Source organism: Orcinus orca, chromosome 2 (assembly GCF_937001465.1).
Source record: "Orcinus orca chromosome 2, mOrcOrc1.1, whole genome shotgun sequence".
Lineage (NCBI taxonomy): Eukaryota > Metazoa > Chordata > Mammalia > Artiodactyla > Delphinidae > Orcinus > Orcinus orca.
Genome location: NC_064560.1, coordinates 92,306,351 through 92,324,033, shown reverse-complemented (window position 1 = coordinate 92,324,033; position 17,683 = coordinate 92,306,351). Strand labels below are relative to the sequence as shown.

General features: G+C 48.0%; 1 long non-coding RNA gene across 1 annotated transcript in view; it reads left to right on the top strand.

The window, feature by feature from the left end:
* LOC117203813 (uncharacterized) overlaps positions 1-17,683 on the top strand; it is a 51,102-nt gene that overhangs the window by 16,964 nt on the left and 16,455 nt on the right. Inside the window, exon 2 of the long non-coding RNA XR_004486715.2 lies at positions 10,147-10,274. This is a non-coding gene — a long non-coding RNA (uncharacterized LOC117203813). The remainder of the gene's footprint in view (positions 1-10,146; positions 10,275-17,683) is intronic.

Here is a 17,683-nt window from a genome sequence, read left to right as displayed (position 1 = left end):
GTATGTGCTTTTGAGTGAATATTGCAGAATTATATGAGATTTTGTAAAAAATGAATTCCGTCCCCCTCCACCTCATTGTCTAATACTAGCAGTGTTTAAGTCCAGACATTCCTGTGCATATATGAGCTACACACATGAGCGTTTGTGTAAGTTTTTATACAAATAACATCGTAATCTACGTACTGTTGTGCAGCACGTAGACGCTTCCAAGTGGGAACACGTGAGGCTTTGTCATTGTTTGCATGACCACATTAATAGACATTTGGGTCCTTTCCAGTTTTCCATTATTGCAAACAGTGCTGATATGACACTTTGTACCTAATCTTTGTGCACTTGTATGAATTTATCTGCAAGGTAACTTTCTAGAAGTGGAATTTACTGAGTCAAAGAATATACAAAGTGAAATTTTTGTACATTTACATGTTCACACACTGTGTGGGCAATTGCTTATTTCCCCACATTATGGCCAGGCCGTCTTTTCAATCTTTATTTATCTGATAGGTGAGTGCTGTATCCCAGTGTTTTAAATTTGCGGGTTTTTTCAACCACAAGTGAAGTTGAACACCTCCTCTTACATTTATGGGCCTTTTATACTTTTCCTGATACCCACTGCCCACTTTTTATACTTTTCCTGATATCCACTGTTTCTACTAATTGTAAAAGTGCTTTATATATGAAGGACATCGTCAAATGAATCTTTGGCATGTCATAATTACTGGCAAATATTTTTTCTTAATTTATTTATGTTTTATCAGTTTAGGGTTCATTTCCAGCATCTATATAGTAACAGTTATCAGTATCCCCTTCATGGAGTTCTGGTTTCTTGCCGAGCTGCATTTTTAATACTATAACCCTAGTAACTGAGAAGGTCTTCAATCCACATTGTGAAATTTAGGGGAGAAAGAGTTTTGCCATTTGCAGCTGAAAAGTGAGCAGTGCAGAGGGCTTGTCCTTTGCTAGGTCTGAATCTGACGTTTGGAGGGAGACGAGGGCAGCCGAGAGACAGCTTGCTGTGATGGAGACAAGGCCTAGACTTTAGTGCCCCTCCCAGCTGTCCTGTCCTCCCTCAGCCTCAGTTTTTCTCAATGCAAAATGAGGGGGTTGAACTGGTTGAACTCCAAGATCACTTCCTGTTGGGAATTCCCTGGCGGTGCAGTGGTTAGGACTCCACCCTTTCACTGCCAAGAGCCCGGGTTCAATTCCTGGTTGGGGAACAAAGATCCCATGGCGCAGCCAAAAAAAAAAAAAAAAGATAACTTCCTGTTTGAATAATTGATGGTCTGTTCATACATGATGTGCCCTCAGATAGGTTGCTGTCCGTTTTGGGAACTATTTCTGGTCTTCCATAAAAGGTGGCAGTCGAACAGGGTAATGAGTCATGTCTTTCCAGCACTAAGGACTCATGACTCCATGGGTGTTCACTTGTGGAGCTCCAACCTTCACTGTGCCTCAGAGGCACCTGCAGAGCAGTCAAGAACATGGGTGCCCAGGACCCACCGCCAGGACAATTAAATTAGAACCCCTGGAGGTGGGCTCTTTATAGCTTTTAAGAGCCCAGCTGACGAATGCTCCATATGCCTGGGGTCGACCTGACATTCTGAATTTCTGCTGAGCTCTAGATGATGCCGGTGCTGGGAGTTCAGGAGCACACTTGCAGTAGGAGGCTGGCAGCACCAGGAACCCCAGGGAGCTGCTTAGAAATGCAGAGTCTTACACTGATTCCCTCAGTCTGGCTTCCCCAAGTGCTTCTGTGCTGCTTAGGTGAACGTACTTATTTTCAAAAGCAGGGTTTTGGAGGTTATACTCTTGTATTTGCTTTTTGGTAATTCATCCAACCTATACACTTATGATCTCGCCAAGGAGAAAGGGACAGGACCAGGTCATCCTAGACCCCAGAAAGGATCAGGAGCCCTGATGCAGCTGATCCGTTCATTCGGCCTCCCCTTTTGCACATACCTGCAGCTGCTCCGTGCCCACTCCGGAATCATCAGGCATCCTCCCTTGTCTCACTTTTTGTTGTTCCACCTCACTCTGCTTATTCTCTCCTTACCCAGGATCTTTCCTTTCGGCCATGATGTAGCCTTCCCCACCTCTCTCCTTTTGTGTGGGTGTACTTCATTCCACATTAAAAACATAAAACCCCTGAAGTATTCACTAATACTCGGTTTGCCCTTATAAATGTCTTTAATATATCAAGAGCACAAATGAGGCCAGTGAACCCTTGCAGAGCCCTTTGAGATATGAACCAGCTAGCCATCTTCTTCATTACTTGATTTTTATTGGTCAAAGTTATATGCTGAATACTGGGGAGAGAGAGGAGTACAGGCGTGAAACAAAACACAGTTGCTACCATAATGAAATGAAAAGTAGAGTCGCTATTGCAAGTGAAAGTCTAATCAAGTATTATTCAAATTGCAATTACTTATACACTACACAAATCCCAAAATTTAATCTACTGGAAATCAACAGACCAAAATAAAAAGTGGGTTCTAAAATATCAAATATCCAAAATTTTCACAACATGCTCAGTTACCCTAAATTACTTACTGTCCACATTTTGACAGGTTCCAATCCAACTGGCTATGGATAGGTAAGATAGCAGTATAGGCAGCACACATAGGGGCATTATTTGGGAGTCGAGAGGATGCCGTCGGCTTTTGCTCTCTTTCTTTTTCTTTTTGAATTGAAGTATAGTTGTACAATATTATATAAGTTATGGGTGTATAATATAGTGATTCACAATTTTTAAAGGTTATATGCCATTTAGAGTTATTATAAAATATTGGCTATATTGCCCATGCTGTACAGTACATCCCTGAGAGGGCCCTGCTCAGCTACTAAAGAGTACCCTGGGCCTGTGGGTATTTAAAGTGGATCTTGGGTGAGCCTCAGTTTCCTCATCTGTACAATGGGGCTAGTGATGCCTCCTTCTCTGAGTTATTCAGTTTTAGGTCAAATGACATTCAGAAAGCAGCTGGCCTGGCACATAGTAGGTACTCAAGTCAATCCAGTCCAGCTCTCAGTGGGGGCTTACCGTGAAACAGATAATGGCCGGATCTTGGTGCTGGAGTCATGCGTTGCCCTTAGTGCGGTTAGACAGACCTGGTTTGCCCCTCACTAGTTGTAGGACCTTAGATGAGTCATTTCGTCTCCCTGCACCTCAGTTTGCTTGTTCAGTGCAGACTGTCGAACCACTCTGGCAGGGTTAAAGTGTGGAGGCCTGTGCCAGGCCCGGAGCCAGCCTGAGTTCAGGCTGTGGGTAGCCACCTCCCTCCCACCCTGGGGGAGCCCTGGCTTCAGAGAACAGTGTCCCCTTTGACTCTGCCAGCCACCGCAGTCACTATACCACAATCCCTGAGCGCTGGAGAGCAAATAACCCCTGTCAGCCCAGCCTTTTTCTTGGCCGCTGCCACTCTGGCCAGCCAGGTTTGGGTTGGCGGGCAAGGTGAGTGGCTCGGCTTTGATGTGAGCTGCGCTGAAGCTGGGAGATGGGGGTGTGGGGATCCCAGCCTGCCTTGGCGGCTCAGGGCCAGCTCCTAGCCTTTACCCTAGAGCTTGGCAGAGCCCTGCTGCCTGGGGCTGGTGGAGGGAGGTGACTGGACACCAGTGGGTCCTCACAGCGTCCCTAAGACATGGGTATCCATTTTATAGATGGGGAAACTGAGGGAATTACTCCCCAGCTCTGGTGACTACTCGGGTGCATGGGTGGGTACCCCCATGTGCCCTGATTTGCTGTGGGTCTGAAGGTCCAGCCCATTCCCTGAGAGGGGCTTGGTCTCCAGAAGACCCCCCCATGCCCGCTGTTTAAATGCTCATGTCAGACCCCACACAGGTTTACTGGGCATCTGATTCATGCCTGGCCCTGTGGCTGGCCAAGGGAGCAAGGAGGATGCATAAGACACAGCCCCTCAGAAGCACAGGTTCAAATCCCAGCTCTGCCACTGGCCAGCTCGAGGGACAGCCCCTCTGGGCCTCAGTTTCCCCATCTGTAAAACGGGGTGTAGGGAAAATAAAAGTATTGTGTGTGAAAAGCGATTTTTAAAACTGTACTGTTTATGCAAGTGAGGGATTAGCACTCCTGAGCTAAAACCCCAGTCTCTGACACTGAAATAAAGCACAGGAGAGAATGGATGTCTTTGGTGAGTCACACAAGAGGGCATGTACTCCTAGTCAGAAGGCTGGAAGGGGCAGAAGGCTGCTCATTTTTCAGAGGAGGAAAAAGGGGCCCAGAGGAGTGTTTTGCCCAAAGACTGGAGAAGTAGGACTGATCCCAGCTCTTGGTGGGAGTCCCCAGTCTGTACTGCTGTGCAACCCTGGGAAACTGCTGTAACCTCTCCGGGCCTCAGTTTCCCCCGTGCCGTTCACACAGGGGAACTGCTGGGAGTGTTCTTCTTCTGAAGCGTGTGTGCATCACTTGGCTCCTCTGACTCTGCTCTGGACAAGGTGGTCCTGGGTCCTTAGGAGGTGAGGAGGGCAGTGAGAATCCCAGCCGACCATCCCAGGGTGGGAACCAAGGCGAGGAGAGAAGCCCAGGTTGCAGGCATGCAGGTCCGAGGTGGGGAGGAAGAGGAGGCAGGAGACTGTTGCCAGCCAGGAAGTGTCTGCTGGCTGGCATCAGGCATGCTTGAGCTAGCGTGCTTCCTGTAAGCAGTGCACACGAGCCTGGGGACCTCACCCCTCAGACATTCCGGGACAGCCCCCCCAGTCCTCAGAGGCTGTCCCATTGTCCCCTGGAACAGCAAACGGGCGGCAGCGCCAAACTCCCAGCATCCAATCAACATCCATTCATTCAACAATGTTTACTGAGCAGGCACCGTGCCAGCCACCAGCACGCAGAGAGAGACTTCGGAGCTCAGGGCCAGTGGGTTCACATTTTCCAGCTGGGCCCCCTGTACCTGAAGCGGGAGGTCATCATTGATAAGGAAGACTCCCTAGAGTGCGTGAACCTTGGGGGCAGCGGGGAGATGACCCCTGAACGTTGATTTGGCTCCACTCATGCCAAGCACCACGTGGAGGGGGGTATGCATCCATTGTCTCCTTTAGGTTTCCCAGCAACGAATAGGTGTCATTATCCTCATTTATAGAGACATAGCCTCAGGTGAGCGACCTTGCTCCAGGTCACACAGTTCATGCGAGTTTGAGCCAGGATTCAGACCTGGGTCTTTCCTGGGCACCAAGCCCTCAGATACTGAAACTAGTACCTCTGAGCCCCTGGTTTCAGTTTGGATCCTCTTTTGGAAACCACCCACTAGTCTAGTGGCTTTGGGCAAGTCACTTGGCCTCTCTGAGCCTTGGTTTTCTTATCTGTCAAATGGGGCTCAGGGGGTCTAATTTGTAGGATGGCTGTGAAGTTTAATTGGGACGGTGGATGTGAAACAACCTGCTCACTGGCTGAGGCAAGAGGCTGTGGGAGACCTCGTTCAGGGGGTTTCGTCTCTCAGAATTCTCCGGCCACGGAGGACTTGGAGAAATCCCAAGCCCCTTCCTCTGCTTCCAGGTCTAATCACTCTGAGCCATCAGCCGGAATTGACGGAGTACATCCCAGTTTGCTAGGTGTAGTGCGCAGGGACAGATGCGGAGGAATAAGAGGAGAAGAAGGTACAGATAAAGAACAGGACGCAGTGGCTCTGTCCCCTTCCTCTCCTCCCTCAGGGACCTGAGGATCTCGGGGGTGAGGAAGGACTGTTCTGTGAAATAATGAGACCAGTACAAGCCACCATAATGACCGTCTCTCTGCGCCCATTTCGCTCTATGAAGATATTTCATGTCTTAAGTCATTTTAGCCCAAAGACGGCTCTGTGAATTGCTAATATTATCCCCCTTTTGCACGAGCAGACGAGGAAACTGACTCTTGGACAGATTTACCTGAGCCCCTGAGTTAGTAGGCCAGTGGGATTTTAGCCTCTGCTGGTAACACTGACTCCTCTGCTGAGGCTTCCAGAGCCAGGCAGTGGAGGGGAAGTTTCTCAATAGAGAAAAGGAGAAGGCCTTGCTTTTTACAGCTGTGCAGAAGTCTTGCAAAAGCCTTGAGACAGGTGAGATAGAAGCCACTGGAATAAAAAACCCTTCAGGGGACTTCCCTGGTGTCCGGTGGGTAAGACTCCCCACTCCCAATGCAGAGGGCCTGGGTTCGATCCCTGGTTGGGGAGCTAGATCCTGCATGCATGTCACAACTAACAGATCCCTCATGCTACAATGAAAGATCCCGCGTGCTGCAACTAAGACCCGATGCAGCCAAAATAAATAAACAAATATTAAAAAAAAAAACCTTCAGATGTTTGTCCCTCTCCTGTGCCTTTCATTATAAGAAAGGCCTCTGGCTGCAGTTCTCACAGCCACTCCTGGGCTGACAGCCTGGCTGTTCTGTGGAATTACACCAACCCCAGGCTGTCTAGATAGTGCTGGGGGTCTGACAAGGGTCCTGGCTGCCACCATTAGCTTGATGACCTTGAGCCCATCACAACCTCTCCAAGCCTCAATTTTTCCATCTGTTAAATGGGGATTTTAATGAATGTTGTGATAGGAAGATTGCACTGGGCACGGCCTGGAACTTCTGGCACAGCAAGCTTCTGAAGTTGACTTCCATCTTCCCTCCCATTTTCTTCTTCTGGGAGATGGCATCAGATAAAGGGGAGTTAGTACAACTCTGTGTGAAGAATCCTAGGCATTAGTTGCAGATGTCTGAGTTCAAAACCCATCTCTTGGGAATTCCCTGGTGGTCCAGTGATTAAGACTCTGTGCTTCCATTGCAGCAACTAAGCTCCCACAAACCATGTGGCTTGGCACAGCCAAAAAAAAAAGAAAACAAAAAATCAAAACCTGTCTCTCCTTTGTACCAGCACTGATCAAGTGTGTCGCTTCTCTGAGCTGCAGTTTTCTCATCTGTAAAATGGGGATATAATGTCAACCCTCCAGAGGGAACTCCCTTCGTTCACCTGGAGGTAGAGAGGGCAATGCTTAACCGAGGAGAATGCCTCAAAGTTGGTGACCTCTCAGAGGAGTGGGGAAGATGTTTCGGGATGAGGTTTGGAGGAGGGTTTCTAGCACCTCCTGAAATCAAATCACCTACATTATTAGTTACTCAGATAGAAAACCTGGTTCAGATATTCATAAAGGAAAACCAAGTTGCTCCAAGAAGGAACATGGCTCCCAGGTCACAGAATGCCAATGCAGATGGGGACAGAGGCCCTGAAAGGGGAGTGGGCTGAACCCCAGGCTCCTTGTAGTTTTCCTGCCCTAGTTTAATCCAGGTCAATGCAACAGAAACTTTGAGCTTCTACTATGTGCAAGAGCAAGCTAGGCACTTTGTAAGATCAGGTGGATCATGAATCAGACATTAACTCTGTCTGCCTGTAAGAATCTTATAGTTGAGTCAAAAGAATTAATGATGATATGAATAAGCTATCTCCATGCACCCCTGTCTTACAGGCACCTTGCACAGAACCTGGTACATAGTAGGTGCTGCGTACATGTTAATTGAATGTAACAAAACTACAAACTACAATGGGGGGCAGACTCTGAAAATGGGTCATTTATATTGGGCTTTGACGGCTGCCTAAGAGTCTTCTGCCCTTCCGTTTGTCCATTGATCCTCCATCAAGGCTGATGAAGACCGCAGCAGAGCAAAACCCCAGCTTCTCCTCGCTCCTGACCACCAGCCCTCATCTGAACTCTGAGGAGTCTCCAGATGTGAGGAGGAAGTGGCCAGGCTGCGGAAGGCAGGCTCGTTTCCAGTGCGGGGCCGGGCCGCCAGGTCCAGGTCCTGTTTACACAGCAAGGCGGACAGGCCGACAAGATTTGGCGGCCAATGCACCTCTGCCTCTGAGAACAGAAGGGGCTGGCAGAGCTTGGCCAGGCGCGGGGTGGCCTGTGCCAGAGGGGAAAGTCAAATGTAAAGAGCGTTTCCTCCCGGCCAGCCGGCCCCAGACTTTTGTCTCCAGTCTGCAGGCAGTTCCTCCAGTGATTCATAATCAGCGGGAACTTATAAATAAACCCCACCTCGGCCTCGCACCACAGCCTGGCTGGGACCTGGGCGGGAGCGAGGTGGGGGGTTGGGAAACAGGGAAGCTGAGGAGAGGCCCTGAGGAGGCTCGGGGGACCGGGGTGATGCTGGCTGCTGGGCAGGGGCACTTCTGGCTTCCTATGGAGGGACTGCAGGTCTGTTGCCAGCAGTCACATCCCACTGAGGACTCAAGCATGGGGCCACTGGTCGGGAGCAAAGAATGCTGAGAGGCCGGGATTTTCATCTGTTCCCCAGGAGTGTAGTAGATGAGACTAGGTAGAATTTTGAAATAGCTGGCCTTTAAAACATTTTTTTGGATATAATTTCAAATTCATGGAAGAGTTGCAAAAAAATAGGACAGAGGGGACTTCCCTGGTGGTGCAGTGGTTAAGAATCCGCCTGTCAATGCAGGGGACATGGGTTCGAGCCCTGGTTCAGGAAGATCCCACATGCCACGGAGCAACTATGTCCATGCACCACAACTACTGAGCCTGCGCTCTAGAGCCCGCAAGCCACAACTACTGAGCCCGTGAGCCACAACTACTGAGCCCATGTGCCACAACTACTGAAGCCTGTGCGCCTAGAGCCTGTGCTCTGCAACAAGAGAAGCCACTGCAATGAGAAGCCTGCGCACCAAAACAAAGAGTAGCCCCCACTCGCCACAGCTAGAGAAAGTCCGCGCACAGCAACGAAGACCCAGTGCAGCCAAAAATAAATAAATTAATTAATAATAAAAAACATAGAACAGAGAACTCCTGTATAACCTGTAGCCAGATTCATCAATTGTTTACATTCTGTCCCATTTTGCTTCATCATTCTCTGTCTCCCATATTTCCTGTTTTTGGAACCATCTAAAAGTAGGCTTCCAATTGTGGAAAACAGTATGGAGGTTTCTCAAAAAACTAAAAATAGCACTACCATATGACCCAGCAATTTCACTCCTGGGTATATATTCGAAAAAAACAAAACCACTAATTCGAAAAGATACATGCACCCCAATGTTCATAGCAACATTACTTACAATAGCCAAGATATGGAAGCAACCTAAGTTGTCCATCAACAGATGAATGGATAAAGAAGAGGTGGTATATATATAAACACAGTGGAGTACTACTCAGCCATAAAAAAGAATGAATTTTTGCTATTTGCAGCAACATGAATGGACTTGGAGGGCATTATGCTAAATGAAATAAGTCAGACAGAGAAAGACAAATACTATATGATATCACTTATATGTGGAATCTAAAAAATATAACAAGTGAATATAACAAAAAAGAAGCAGACTCACAAATATAGAGAACAAACTAATGGTTACCAGTGGCAGAGGGGGACAATATAGGGGTGGGGGAGGGTACAAGCTATTGGGTATAAGATAGGCTCAAGGATGTATTGTACAACATGGCAAATATAGCCAGTATTTTGTAATAACTGTAAATGGAGCATAACCTTTAAAAATTGTATAAAAATAGTAAAAGTAGGCTTTTGGCATCACACCTCTGTGCCCCTTTTGCCTTCAGTGTGCATTTCCTGAAATAGCCGGTGTTTGGATTCCTGACCAACCACTTACTAAACGTATTCCAGGGCAAGTTTTTCAGGTCCTGCATCCTCCTCTGTGAAGCGGGGCTACGAGGACCCCTTACCACGGAGAGGATCAGGAGAAGTAACAATGGAAACATCTGCCAGAACAGTAATGATAAGCACAGCTCATTATTATATGCAAAGCAGCTTGCATACATTATGTCATTTGACCAGCATAGAAGAAACAGGCTCAGAGATGGTGTGTAATTTGTCCAAAGTCACACAGCAAGTTAGGCTTTGATGTACACAGTAAGCACTGAAATAATCCTGGAGCCTGCCCTCATCCTTATTTGCTGTATGATTGTAATCAAGGGCTGGCTTCCTAGGCCTTGGTCTCCCCTCGTGCTGTGGGCACAGGGATCTCAGGGCAGGGGATGTCGGCAGGGGTGGGGTGGGGGTGAGGCAGGGGAGAATGCAAGATGCTTCTGCAAGCGGCCCAGCTCCCCAGGTCCCTGGAAGAAGCACTTTTCTTGTCAGGGCCAGAGTGGAAGCTGCTCCAGCAGACAAACCAGCTTCCCTGAATTCTTCAGGTCGCCTTATGATCCAGGCTCAAACCTCTCTTGCAGATTGTCTCTGGAAACTGGGAAATTGGACCAGAAGGCCCTGAGCCTCCCAGCCTCTGAAGCTTCTGCAGTGATGAGGCCTGGCCACCAGATGGCAGCACACAGACCACTGCGCTCTCAGGGAAGAGGAGGTGTGTCTCCATCAAGGGGCCGTTTTGGCGTGGCTGCTCCTGAGTGAGAGCATCCACACCACCATCCCTTTAGCTTCGGGTCGCAGGGAAACAGTCCAGGAAGGGCAGCAACTCACCACGGTCGCTCAGCCTGCACTTTGTGCTTCCAGGGGTTCTTACCCTGGTTGAGCAAGGCCCTGGGACTGTGACAGTCGCTGGATTTCTCTAGACCTCAGTTTCCACATTTGCAGAAAGGTGCAAGTCCCTTCTGCCTAGCTTTCTTCACGGGGTCTGTATGGCAGGTCAAACACGGAGTCTCCGTTTCCACATCTGTGAAATTGGTATAAGAGTAGAGGCTGTTTTGTGCCGTCATGAGGATGAAGAGCTGCCCACATCTGAAGTGATTTGAGGGTTAAGCCTGCAGGCCAAAGTCCAGCCACCTACACGTGAGCTCTGGGTCTGCCTACAGCTCCCAGAATGGCCTTGTTTATAAAGTGCAGTGAGTGCAGGACTTCAGAGTGGGAGGAGACCTCACGGCTCATTTCACCGGTACCTTCCATTCCTCAGACAGAGGGAAGTCCAGAGAGGGCCAGTGACTTGCCTAAGGTCTCATAGCCCCACCTGACCACACTGGAACCCAGATCCACTAACCCTGGGGACAGCCGTCATTAACTCTTCTCTCCCCTCTGCCCAGAGACCCACGTTGGGAAGGGCTGGTACAGCTGGGGCAGGAATGGGCACAGAGGGGGCCACCATGAGCTGGAGGCCACGCTGCAAAAGAGTCCAGCTCAGAGCCCAAGGAACCTCCCTTCTCCTGAGGGACAGCCAGTGCCCCTGCCCCCAGGGGAAAGCCCTCAGGGTTCACCTGCCCAGACCCTGGGGGGGATATTTTTAAAAGTTTAAACACTCTCCAGGGAGCATTCTCCATTTCTATTCCTACAGTGTATCTATGCTTTTAGTTATGAAACAAGGCTTCTGTTCTCTGTTAATTAGTAGGCTCCTATAAACTGTCTCCCCCAGCTCAGGATGTGGAGGGCAGGGGGGAAAAAACCAATAAAAATATAAAAATATGGAACTCCAGATGCACTGGGCAGGACCAGCCTTCCTGCCTGCGGAGAGGGAGAGACGTATTACCCCAAATTAGTAACCGTCCAGAATCCCAGGCTGATAACATGCATATTTTGGGAAGAACATGCTACTAACTTGACCTCATTCATATTCAACTGTAAGAGACTGATGGAGTGGCTTTTTCTTCAGCAAGTTTGAATGAGGGAGGAGAGATGGGTCATGAGAGCCTGGGAGTGGGATGAGGAGGAACGGGGCAGAAGGTCAGGGGCATGCGCAGAGAGGCTACGGGCCCGGAGACTGACAGTATTGCCCAGGCGCCAGAGAGAAATGGAACACTGACTTTCAGGAGAGGCCCACCTGGGTGGGGGTGGGGCACAGATAATTCAGTTTCCATGAGGCGGTGCTTTCTCCTGGGGGAGAAAGGGGGGATACCCGTAACCTGCAGTTTCCCCTGGAGGAGGGGCTGGCCTGCAGGTCCAGCCTCATGTCCAGCTATCTGCAGAGTCCCTCAACTGCCCTGAGAAGCAGGAGCTGTCATCTCCATTGTAATCCAGTAGACTGAGGCCCAGAAAAAGAGAGGGGCTTGCCCAAGCGCTGAGTTAGTGACAAAACGCCTAGAAGAACCAAGGTCTCCTAGTCAGTTGCTTTTTACTCACGTTCTGCCTGAATCTGGAGTTAGGCCAAACCAGTTCCTGGCTCTGTGACCTCTTGGACCACTCCAAGCTCAGTTTTCCTCATCTGTAAAATGGGAGCGATATCTCTTATCTCCTGGGGTTGTTGACAGCATTTGATACTGTATGAAATGGCCTGGCACACAGTGGGCATGCAATCAGCGGCGGCTGTCTTACAGAGGAGTCAAATCTTACTCGGGGCACGGTTCTGACGGTCATTTAATGCAAAGCACAAAACGAAACAAAAAATAAAAACCAAACCCTTGAAAATCCTGTAGGAAGGCACCATGAAGAGTTAAATCCTTGCTGGGGGTGAGTGGGGGAGGAAGAGGAAAGCTTTAGGATTGCCAAGGAGCCAAGAGGGTGAGTGAGACATTGAGGCAGGCAAACTGCATACAGTGGAAAGTGTGCCGTGGAGGCCTGGCAGGTACAGGAGGGTCCGTGCCAGGATGGGCAGGGCTTTGAATGCCAGGGGGAGAAGTCAGCGCCGGCTTGCTGCTGTCAGGAGATGTTTAATTTTGGCAGTGGGGTGATTAAAGGGAGGTTCCCTGTGTGTGTGTGAATTTCCACCCACTCCCAAAGTTGTTTCTCTGCTGGAGAGCTGGGGCCAGTTTATGGCTCCTGGCTGCCCCTGTGAGGCCTCTCCCAGCCCTCCTCCTCCCTGGCTGTCTGGCAGCCAACTGAATTTTATGTGGGGAATCTGAGGAATTTGAAAAGGCAGAATGCAAATGCCACTGTTGGAGATTTCCTTGTCAGCCTCGGAGCAGGGGGGAAGGCCCCTCTTTGTGGGGTAAGGAAGTGTGGAGCTCTGGGTCCTGGACCCTGTTGGGATGCTCAGGGGCCAGGTGGCCAGGGCCAGTTCCTTAACCCCCATCTGTGAGAAGCAGGCAGTGTCACCAGAACTCTCCTCTGGAGCTGTTGGAGAGCCAAGCTCGGTAACAGAGAGTGGCCCTTGTACACTGTAAAGAGCCTGTCACACGCCCTGTGTTGAGAGGTTATTAACGATTCCCCAATGCCCTCGTTTTACAGAGGAGGGAACCGAAGTCCAAGGGGAGACTTTTGTCTGGGGTCACGGGGCCGATCTGGGCCGAGGCCAGGGTCCCAGCGCTGATGGGGGCCCGCTGGGGGCCCGGCGCTGCGGGCGCGCTGAGGTCGCGGGGCGGTCCCGGACCTTGCGCGGCCCTAAACCCTCCGGGCCGTGGGCGCGCCCGCCGTCCCCGGACCTGCCCGCTGTGGGCGCCGGGGGGCCGGGAGTCGGGAGCCGCGCCCGAGCCCGGGCGCCTCTATCTCCCGCGGCCGCGGCGTCTCCGAGTCTCGGCGGCCCGAGCGCCGGGCGTTATCTGCTCTCGCCCGGCCGGGCCCCTTCCCGCCTTCCCGCCCGGCCGTGGCCGCCGTGGCGACGGGCCGCTCCCGCCTTATCATCGGCCGCCCGGCCGGCTAGCTGTGGCCCGCGTCTCACCCCCGCCCCTCCCCGGGCGGCCCCCTCCCTGACACGCTCACTCCCCGAGATGCCTCCTCCCAGGGTAGCCCCCTTCCCTGATGCCCCTCTCAGAGTTGCCCCCTCAGGGGCCAAGCTGCAGGGAGCGCTTTCCCCAAGGGGGACTGCGTCAGAAAAGGGTGTCAGATTTGTCCTCTTCTTAAAAGACAAGCCTAACTATGCTTAATCCCATTTTAGTCACGTTTTAAAGGATTTCATAAGAGAGGCAAAGTTATGCAAAACAAAACAAAAAACAAAACCCACTATACATCAGGGCTGGGCGGGGGCGGGGTGGGACAGAGTACTTATCCATCAGATCGCTCTAAAATTCTTCTCCTCAGGGCTTACTGTGTTAGGTGTGACACCCCTTGGAAGCGAAGTTTCCCCACCTGAGTATGGGAATCTGTAAGCCATGAAGCTCCCTACAGTGCTGGTGGCAGAAAACATGGGTGCAGCCCTTTGCAATAACAATTTGGCAGTATAGATGGAAAGCCATAAAAGTATTTATACCCTTTGACTCAGTAATCTCACTCTGGGAATGTATCCCAAGGAAATAGTTCAACAGCAGCGAAAGAAAAAGACAAAAACAGAAAAGTATGGGTTCATCAATGTGTTATTTGTAAAGCTAGTGAGCACAGCTTTCTGAGTGAAAAGTTGGAATACATGAGTTGCATGGTACTGGGTTCGAACTCACCATGGTTCCGCCATGAACCCGCCTACAAACCTTGAATAAGTGTCTTAACCTTGCCGAATTTCCCTTTTCGTTTCTGGGAAATGGATAACCCCACCACTCAGAGGACTTTTGTAAAAATTCCAGGAGACAGCTTGTGAAAGCATCTAGTAAAGAGTTTGAGGGTAGAGGAAGAACATAAGAAATGTTTATTTCCCGCCTTTCTTCATCCTTACAGAAATGAAAATACGGAGTATTTCAAGTGACATTTGTAAATACTAGAGAAAGTGTATATGGTGGTTAAGAGCTTGGGACTTTTGAGTCCTTCAAACTTGGATTGGATCCTAGCTGTGCAATCTTGACAAGATATATCTCCTCACTTATTAAAAAATGATAATAGAATTTACCCTGTAACTGTGGTGAGGGTTAAATGAGGTACTATGTGGAATGTATTCAGGTCCGTGCCTGGCAGGTAATAAGCACTCAATAACTGGTAGCTATTATTATTATTAAATAACATTTAAAAGTAGAAGTAACTTCAATACCCCAAAGTACTCCAAGTTAAATAAGTTAGGGTATGTTTTGTGGAATAGAATGCGGCATTTAAAAAGAGTGAGATAATCAACATAAACTAATGAGGAAGGATGAACATGATAAGTGAAAAAAGACAGTTGCCTCCATCTGGATAAGTGACCTAAATATGAAAAATTAGAAGTAAAAATATAAGTTTAAGGAAAGTCTTATATAGTCTTGGGGGGGGGGGCGCGGTAATGAGGATCTTCTCAAGCAAGCCAGGGACCGTAAGGAAAAGACAGACCATAAAGGAAAAGACAGATTAGACCATATCAGATATTTAAATGTCTACATGGTAGGAGACCCCATAAACAAGTCTAGAGACAATCGTAGAGAGGAGAAATATTTGTTACATACAGATAAAAGCTTCATGTCCTGCATACCCCTCAAGACCTCTCATATGGAATTCCTACAAACTAATTGGAAAAGTCAAACAATAGAAAAATGGACAAAACCACTTCACAGAAGAGGAAATGCAATCATGAGAAAGGCAGACCACCTCCCCATTTGTTGGGGAAATGCAGATAAAAGCATAAACAAAATACCGTTTTCCACCAAGCATTAACAATTAAAATAGAAATAGGCATGCCCTTTGCCCCACCAATCCCATTTTCAGAACTATCCATAAAAAATACATTTTGTTTTTTTTACTGTAGTGTTCTTCATGCTTCATAGTGACGATTCCAGTGTCCACGTCTAGGGCATGGGTGGATGAATTTGGTTACAGCCATGCTAATGGATACTGTAGACTGCTAAGAAGGAGCTTCTTGAATCTGTATGCAGTGACTTGCAGGGTTGTCTGTGATATTCTGTCAGGCCAAAAAAGGCAATTGTGCAGCAGTGTGTAAAGTATGATCCCATTTTGTGTTTAAAAAAAAATGTGTGTGTCTGTGTGTGTGAGAGAGAGAGCGAGACAGAGAAGCTTTCAAGCCTTCACCAGGGTAAATATGTTGGTTCTCTTTGCATAAACCTATAGAAAAGTGGGTGTATATATTGAAAGAAAGGGGCAAGTGGTTTTCACTAGTTTTCTTTTTTTCCAGTTTTATTGAGATATAATTGACATATAACATTATACACGTTTAAGGGGCACAACATAGTGATTATATATATATATACTTTATATATATACACACACATATATATATATGATCACCACAATAAATTTAGTTAACATCCATCACCTCACAGAATGACAAATTTTTTTCTTGTGATGAGAACTTTTAAGATCTCCTCTCTAAGCACTTTCAAATATACAACACAGCATTGTTAACTATAGTCACCATGCTGTACATTCCCAGAACTTAGAACTGTAAGTTTGTACCTTTTGACCACCCTCACCCATTCTGCCCACCCTCCGCCTCTGGCAACCACCGTTCTGTTTGCCCATTTGTCTAGACTGACATTTTCCTTTACGTTTGTAGGAATTCTGGACATGAGGGATATGAACCCTTCCTTCCCTGCACGTGAGCCTGTGGAGAGGCTCCTGCCAGCCTGTTCTGCATTTCCTGGTAGTGGGAGGAGAGAGGGGCGTTGTTCTCAGGTCCCCATCTCTCTGTGACCTTTGGCCTGCTGCAGCAGCCTATGTTGTTGTAGTCTGGAAAAATGGCAATTAAATAGATTTGATCACATACAACAAACGAAGAGAGTTTGCAAAGCAATATGTACCCCCGGTTCAGTTTCTGTGAGAAGGAACAGCCTGTGTTTGTAAATATGTAGAGGAAGGGCTGAGAGAGGGTCTGGCTGACTGTTGGAGGTCACTTCTGAGCAGTGGGCTGTGCTGAAGGGGGTTTTATTTTTGCACGTCTCTTGTTTGCATTTTTTACAATGAGCATTATTGCTTTTGCAAGGATAAAACAATGGAGTATTTTTTCCCCTTAAGTGGACAGTGGTATTTGTGTACTGTGACTGCAGGGAGGAAATGTGAACAAGCACCAGAAATTGGGTTAGGATGGTGGGACCCCCCCCCCCCACCAGAATTTTTTCTTTTAGATTTGTACCTTTTATTTTTTTATTGTGGTAAGAAACTTATAATATAAAATTACCATCTTAACCATTTTTAAGTGTACAGTGCAGTATTGTTAACTATGTTACTCCAGATCTCCAGAACTTTTTCATCTTGCCTAACTGAGGCTCTATACTAATTGAACATCTCCCCATCTCCCCCGGCCCTCGGCCCCTGGGAACCACATTCTACTTTCTGTTTCTATGAATTTGACTACTTTAAAACCGCATATAAGTGGAATCATGCAATATTTGTCTTTTTGTGACTGACCTATTTCACTTAGCATAGTGTCCTCAGGGTTCGTCTATGTTGTAACGTATGACAAGATTTTCTTAGTTGTGTATTGGGTTGGCCAAAAAGTTCCTTCGGTTTTAAAGTAAAGATAAAAGACTCATTTTCACCAAGAACTTTATTGAACAGCATATTCATGTTTTGTTCCACTACCTTCTGCCATTTTTCAGGCAACTTCATAATTCTATCTTCCCAAAACTTTTTAGCTTTTTGAGCAAAGCATTGTTACAGGTGTCTTTTACAGTCTTCCAGGGAATTGAAATTCTTTCCATTAAGAGAATTTTGTAAAGACCGAAATAAATGGAAATCCAAAGGTGCAATGTCTAGTGAATATGATGGATGAGTCAGAACTTCCCAGCTAAGCTGTAACAATTTTTGCCTGGTCATCAAAGAAACATGCGGTCTTGTGGTATCCTGATGGAAGATTATGCGTCTTCTGTTGACTCATTCCTGACGCTTTTCTTTGAGTGCTGCTTTCAGTTGGTCTAATTGGGAGCAGTACTTGTCGGAATTAATCTTTTGGTTTTCCAGAAGGAGCTCATAATAGAGGACTCCCTTCCAATCCCACCATATACACAACATCACCTTCTTTGGATGAAGACCAGACTTTGGTGTGGTTGGTGGTGGTTCATTTTGCTTGCCCCACGACCTCTTCCGTTCCACGTTGTTGTACAGTAT